Below are 7,946 nucleotides of genomic sequence, written 5' to 3' on the forward strand. Positions count from 1 at the left end.
AAACAAAAAGAGACGCAAGAAGAGCATGAGAAGACGAAATCAAAAACGACAACGAAATTTATCTTATTGGAGACTTTAGAAATTGAGAGCGCAAGAGAGTAAAAAAATGAATGGAGGGAAAGATTAAAGAGAATGAGAATTGAGGGAAATATAAAAGATTTCTGACGATACTTTTAAAATCGGTTATTTATGAACCAATTTTGTATACTACATACAAAATCGGTTCTAAGATAACCGATTTTAAAAGTAGCACTTTTAAAATCGGTTCTTAAATAACCGATTTTAAAAGTAGCACTTTTAAGATCGGTTAATATTTAACCGATCTTAAAAGTACTTTTAAGATCGGTTATTTAAGAACCGATCTTAAAAGTGATGTCTGATACAACTTTTAAGATCGATTCTTTTGTAACCGATCTTAAAAGTTGTGTCAGACATACCTTTTAAGATCAGTCATTTTTATGACCGATCTTAAAAGTACTTTTAAGATCGGTTAAATTTTAACCGATCTTAAAAGTGTTCATATTATTTACAAAATTACTACCGCGTCACTTTTAAGATCGGTTACCCTATAACCGATCTTAAAACTCCGATTTTAAATCCAATTTTTGCACTAGTGTATTGATCTAGAAAACCCAAAAGGATCATCTTGTGTTGTCAGTTTGGTAAGGTCAAATCACTTAAACTATTCACCATGTGTTGTAGGAGATCTCCTAGTTGAAATATGTGACGATGCATATATTTGCTATGTTGAGCATATGATGTGTTGAGTTGATTGTATTATTTATATGTTGTGTTGTCTATGATCGATGAAATGTGTTATTGTGTTGAAACTAAGTTGTTTTGTTGATATGTGTTGTATAATGTGATGCCTTGTGTTGTGTTGTTGGAGATTAGATGGTGATGTGACATTCTTATGTTGTATATATGTTTCTTTTTTACTTTAACTTATCCTTATGTGTACCCATATAATTTGGACTGTGATGATCATATGTGGTATGAAGGGTATGGATAATCTGAAGTGTTGCAGTGGAGGCCATATAGTGGCATTGAGGTTAGATGTTTTGTTGACTATCTAATGAGGGTATATTTGTATATATAATAGTAGTTGTTTGATTAATAACTTAGGCTGTATAAATTACATTTACTAGATTACTGCATTTATATTATGCATATTAAAGTAGTTGTTTATCTCTATATACATGCAATATTGTACATGTTTCTCGTATTTATAAGCCAATAATCTTAAATTATATGCTTTTCATTGCTAGTAAATGTGTTGTACATTATAGGGACCAAGAGGATCGTTACATCGTTTCTTTTGCATATTTTCTCTTGTCCTCCTTTTCATTTGTTGAACTAGCTAGCTGGGTAGCAGCCATGTTTCGATACATTAAGCTTGTTTCTAACTCGTGGCAAATCGCACATTATTGGCAAGATAAGTCTATAAATTTACATGGCTGAAATGAGATGACTTATCTATATTAATACGGAAAGGAGACTGTCCCAACATAATTCCTTTATTTATGTTATTCTGAATAATTATTAAAAAAAATGTTCTAAAAACTATCATAAATATAAAAAAAAACAACCCAAAATTATTATAAAAGTCATTATTTTTCAGTTTTTTAAAGAAGTTCGAGATACCTTTTTTCCTTGCTTGTAACACATAAGACATAACTATGGATGGTAAGATATCGATCAATAATTGAAACGTAGCTAAAGACTAGTATAATCTTCTTGTTTACTACATGCATTCTTTTAGTTTAAAACAATTTTCTTGGAAACACAAGTATCAAACGTGGGTATTTCTTTCGACAAGAATTTGAATATTGACTTGCTTACGCTTTAATACGAGAGAACTGATTCTGCCGCTATACTCAATCCTCATTGGTTAAAAGACTAATATAACCTAATATCGTCGATCGGTAGTAGTTTATAATTAGATTAAAGTAATGATTTAAAAGATCAAGTATATGATTTATAAAATTAAAATTAATTAGTTAATACTAACTCTTTTCGCATGAATTCTTTCACAATCTAATTATTTTATGCGTTTCACAATCTAATATAAATATTAATTAATTAATCATATATTTATATGTATGTTTGGCTGATTCAAAAACAAAAAAAAAAAAAAGTTTTAATCCTACCATAAAAAGTATACTTGTTATGACTTCAGTAAAAGAATTATTGATAGAATTAGGACTGTTAAAATATTAATACAATAATTATATTCACCACTGCACACGATATTAGATGAAAACTACTCTAATTGATGAATGAAAATATAATAAAGAAATAAGCATATTACACAGAAACTATATCATGATATTTGTTGCAATAAATTATATATTCCTGAGAATAGACATCATATCAGACGTGGAACTTTCCTCGCAATGGATCAGATGCCATAGTCAAAGAAAGAGAGAAATTGAACTTAAATTCTTAATACCGATAGTGATAACACTTGGAATCTCCATATAAAAAGAGTAAAACATAACATAAGATGAGTAACAGTAGTGTATTACCTTTCATTGAGTAGTCCAAAATAGAAAAGGTTCTCAAACACAGTAGTATGTACGATCAATATTCAAACTTAATTTGAATGTTACTGGCCTTCGTGGATGATTTTGTTAATCAAGTTGTTACTTTGGATCAAAAGTCACAGTCGGATATGTAGTATGATTTTGAAATAGCAGGTCACTGATAAGTAGGAAACAATAACGCAACTCTTTAGTAAACTTTCAGATACTGTGACTTTAGGTACACATCGCCCTAATTGCTAAATAATAATTGCATATAAAAACATGAAGTACAAAACCTTGATTGTGAACAAATACTAGATGACAACTACGTAGTCTGTGCAAGATGAGGATAATTGTGTTCCAATTAGATAAAATCACTGTGAACAACAAAATTTTCTCCATCGCATGCTGATGACTCTTAGTATTAAATTTTTGGATTTAATAAAATAAAATATTTGTTAAATTTATTATTTTTATTATGTTAGCTTAGCTATCTATCGTACGTAATTTTAAAGGAATATTTTACATGACATGTGTTTGCGTGACACATCTATATACTGTGATATGTTTGTACAATATATATGTGTAAGAACTATTTTAAAAAGTTTAAGTTTAGTTGCGAAAAATTTTAATAAATTTTAATTAATAGTAGTAAGTGATTAATAAAGATTGCATATTTAGAAAAATCACTGGATAATCCATTTAAAAGGAAAAAAAATCTTCAAAATTAAATTTAGATTCACAAGCGATTACATGTGAGGAAAGTATATAGCATATCTATCAAAAATTGATTACTTTTAATTAATTAAGTAAAATAATAATAAATATTAAAATATTTAAAATAAATTTTAAAATATTTATCTTACCTTAAAAAATGAGAATTAATTATAACACGTTGTACATTTTATTAATTCAACTATTTCTATTTATTTTATTGTAATAAAATAAAAATTATTTTTTGGGCTCAAGAAGAGTGATCTCCAATTCCCAAGTATCTCCAAGTGTAATGTAACAAATAAATCTAAGTGTAATGTATGAATTAAACTGTTACAACTCACCCTAAAATATTTTTTGCTGATTATTTTTATTAAATGTTAGAATTCTTAAATTGTTACAATTTATACATCCTAAAATTATTGGCAAAAGTGTTATAACTAAGTCAATTCTTCAAAGAAATATAATGTAATTTTGTTTTAATATTTTTATTCTAGAAATAAATTTTAAGACATCAAGTTGTTTGTAACAAAAAAAAGTTTTGTGTCAAAGTCTTATAATTATAAAATATCACTTCCAATTATTTTTTTCTTTATTGAAGATATCTCATTATTAACATTTACTTATTTATTATTAAATTATAAAACATATATTTTAATCATTCTTAATAATTTAGAATTTTTTTATTAGATTATTAAATTTGATTTCAATAGCTACAATTTTTTTATTATTTCTTATGGCCATTAAATATTCAAATTCACTTCTCAAACAATTTAAAGATCAAGGTCACACCTAAATGACAATTTCTCATTAAGAATATTTTTCTTAATTTTATTTATGTTGCGGCAATCTGATTTTTATAGTTATTAAATATAATATTACTATTTATTATACAATTTCAATATTATTATTAAATTAATAAACGAATTTTATTGTAAAAAAAAGGTACTATTAAGTATTGATATTTGATAATGATTAAAATCGATTAAGAAACTTGGAGATGTTTTATATAATCAACTTTTTCTATTTTATTATAAAGCTTGCTTTTAATTATTTCAAAATTTTCTATGATTTATTATTATTATTATTAACCTTATTTTTTTATTATTTTAAATAAAAAGAAAACAGTAACTGGCATCCACACACATATCTATATATATGTAACCAAATTGCCACACCCTTGCAATTAAAACTAAACAATGACGGAGTCCAACATAAGGCTCATGATATATAAACTTCAACTTTTTTTTATAAGTACACCTTTTTTATTTTTTTTTTAAAAATTATTAATTATTGTAAACTTTTTTTTAATTTTTTAATTTTATACCTCCAACTTTTAATTTGTTACTTTTTTTTTCTTTTTCACATTCTTTTTTTTTCTTTTTTAATTTTTACATGCTACTAAAATAGGTGCAGTGAAAGAAAGGTAAGGGAGTACATGTAAAAATTGAAAAAAGGAGGAAAGATATGTGAAAAAAAAGTACTAAATTAAATATTGTGGATGAAAAATTAAAAATTAAAAATTAAAAATTAAAAAATTAAAAAATTAAAAATATTTTAAAATTTTATTTTTCTTTTTAAAAAAAGGAGGTGTACTTATAGGAAAAAAGGAGGTGCATATATCATGAACCCCAACATAATTACACTTGTATGGGCCGAACGATAACGATATAAGCAGTGTGAGAAAGCAAGGAAAAATTGGGCTTATCCCAAGATTAATCAAACAAAATAATAATGGTATTCTTATTGCTCCTTTTTGTAATTTTTCCACTCAAGAATTACTTTTTAAGTAATTTATAGATGCTTTAGAATTTAATTTCCAAAAAATAATCCAAAAATATTTTTTGAAAATATTAAATATTTATAAAAACTAGTTTTTCAAAGCATGTTAGTATGTTACCAATAAAATAGTGAGATAGAGAGAGACGCTTTCTGAGTTTGAGAAGTACCCGGGATCAAGATTTTTTTTACCCTTCTAAATCTTCCAAAAGTTGAATGTTGTCGAGTATATCGATTCAGTGGCTTTAAAGTGTCATGAATCATCAACATGAAAATACATTGTAAATTTGGGAAAAACCATGCCACACTCATTGAATAGCCTAAAGAGTCTTACAAAATTTAATTATATTTATTATGTTGGAACTTAATTTCCAAATATATTTTTAAAATTAAATCTTACCAATTATTAAAAATAAAATCTAAAAATTAGTTCCCCAAAAATAATAATTTTAGAGAAAAATGACATAAAACTAAAGTCTAAGTAAAGACGTGTATAAATAGAGGTGGGAAAAGTTAGACCCAAAAACTTATAATAAAAGTGGTGTGGCATTTCTTGGGCTAAGTTCGTTAAATAGGTAAGGTTTTTTTTTTTTTCTCCTTTTGCGGTTGTGGATTTTGTGTTTCACCGGTGAGTAGAGGTACATTTTGAAGAGTTAATATTGTGGGATGATTTATTCTAAAGAATAGGTGAAGGTTAAAATGGAAGAAAATAAAGCATTATCTCTACAAAATAAAATTTAGTATAAGAGTGTCAGAATTTTATACAAATCTTATTATAGATGAGGCAATATTTTTTTTTTAGTGAATTAATTGTTAGTTGTTTGGAATAAGTTAATAGTGAAATAATAAATAATTTGATAAATATAGATGAGAAGAAAATATAGAAGAAATAAAACTAGGATATAAATAATAATCTCATATGTATACCATATGATGTTCAGCAATACAAAACAAAGCATAAAGTATAAAATAAAATAAAATCATGTGATTTTTCTTTTTTATATGTACATCCTAATGAAGTATAGATTTGTAACTATCTCAATATCTTTTGTATATCCTTGAAAACAACAATGTTAGGAGTTATGGAGAAAAAGGATCTAATCCTTAAAAGGTTTTTTTTATATATATAAATTAGGCTTTTTATAAGATAAACATAAAATTTTAACATGTTTGAACACATAAAAAAAAGGGATTGTTGGAACCAAAAAATAAGTTTGTCTTTATTGTCTAGTTGATTTTGATCATACTAAATACATTAAAATGTCATGTAAGCTTTTAAGAGAATCAATGTTTCAAGATATGACAAGTCTTTTTAAACTAAGCGTCCATTCTAATGTTTTATAGGACCATCCAATAATTAGTTTTGAATTAAGGGTCCAATGTTTATATCTCAAGTGAAATGGCTTGCGATATGGTAAAATGAAACAACCATACATTTTTATGTTGAGTATCAAACACCGAATGATATTTTTGCAAAAGAGCTTGCATTTCAAGTTTAGGGTTTAGGGTTTAGAAAGAGTGCTAAATATACAATAGAATCACATATTCCATGCACTCGTTAAATCCCCTCAACTTAGCATTTTGTTTGTCACCAAACAAAAGACCTTTTTACCCTTCTTATTATTCTTCTCTCTCCATTCCACTATTTTTCTCCATTTTTTCCTTTTCTTTTTCTTTTATACATTCACTCTCATTATTTACACCTTCACTTTCATTATTTACACCGTCACTTTTATTCAACTCAACATCCCTCATCTCATTCTCTCCATCAACCTCAACTCGTTCTTTTTCTTTTTCAACTCTACTTTTTTTTTCCCATTAATCTCAACATCACTCTCAACCACCTTACCACTTCTAGTTGTAATAGATTGACAATGCTCCTTGGGATTGGTCTGAGTGTTAGCTAAAAATAGGCCTTCTGATTTATTTGCTAGTTTTTTGGTCAACTATCCAACTTGTATCTCCAAGTTCTTAATATAGGCCTCTATATTCTTCTGATTTGTGATTGAAACTTGCATAAGTTGGATCAAAATATCCTCCAATTTGTTGGTTTTTTCATGAGTTGAAGAATAAGAAGATTGTTATTGTTGTTGAGGTGGCTACCTAGCTACTAGAATAACCTACTTCATTTCTCCATCCATATCCTTGGTTAGGATTAACATTGTTTCTCAACCCTTGATTTCCTTGCATGAAATTGTTAGTACAAAAATTATGGGAATTAAAATTACCTCCTCTTTGTTGGTTGCCCATGTAGTTGACTTCTTCCTCTTGATAATTTGTATTTTCAGTGCAATAACCATTGGGGTGATCTCCTCCACAAAAGTCACACTTGAGTGGAGGGATTGTTTGAGCATGAGGTGAATTGATGGAATGGAATTGTGTTGGAAGCTTGGCCATCTGTTTGGTTAAGGCTTCTATTTGTTGAGATAACAACTTATTCTGAGCCAATATTGTAACATTTGTACTCAGATTGGGCTTGTTGATCAGAGGATGCAAGTGACTCAATCATATTGGTGGCTTCTTTTGGATCTATAGACATCATAGTTCCACCAACTGTTGCATTTAGGAGCATCTTCACCATAGGTCTGATTCCATTACAAAAGAAATTAAGTTGAGTTATGTCTTCAAACTTGTGATTAGGACACTTTCTTGGCAATGATTTAAACCTTTCCCAAGTTTCATAAAATGGTCGATCTATCTTTTTCCTGAAAGTAGTAATTTTTTTATTTTTCTTTGATGTACTTTGAGGATGGATAGAATCTGTTTACAAATTTATTTTCCACGTCATTCTAAGAAGTCAAAATTTGATTTGGATGGGATTGAAGCCAAGCTTTTTCCTTTTTGGTCAATGAAAATGGAAGCAGATGAAGATAAAATGCTTCCTCATCTCCCTTAGGTATACCCATGGTTCCACAAAGCTCATAGAAA

Source organism: Cajanus cajan, chromosome 2 (genome assembly GCF_000230855.2).
Source record: "Cajanus cajan strain Asha chromosome 2, NIPB_CcT2T_4, whole genome shotgun sequence".
Taxonomy (NCBI): Eukaryota; Viridiplantae; Streptophyta; class Magnoliopsida; order Fabales; family Fabaceae; genus Cajanus; species Cajanus cajan.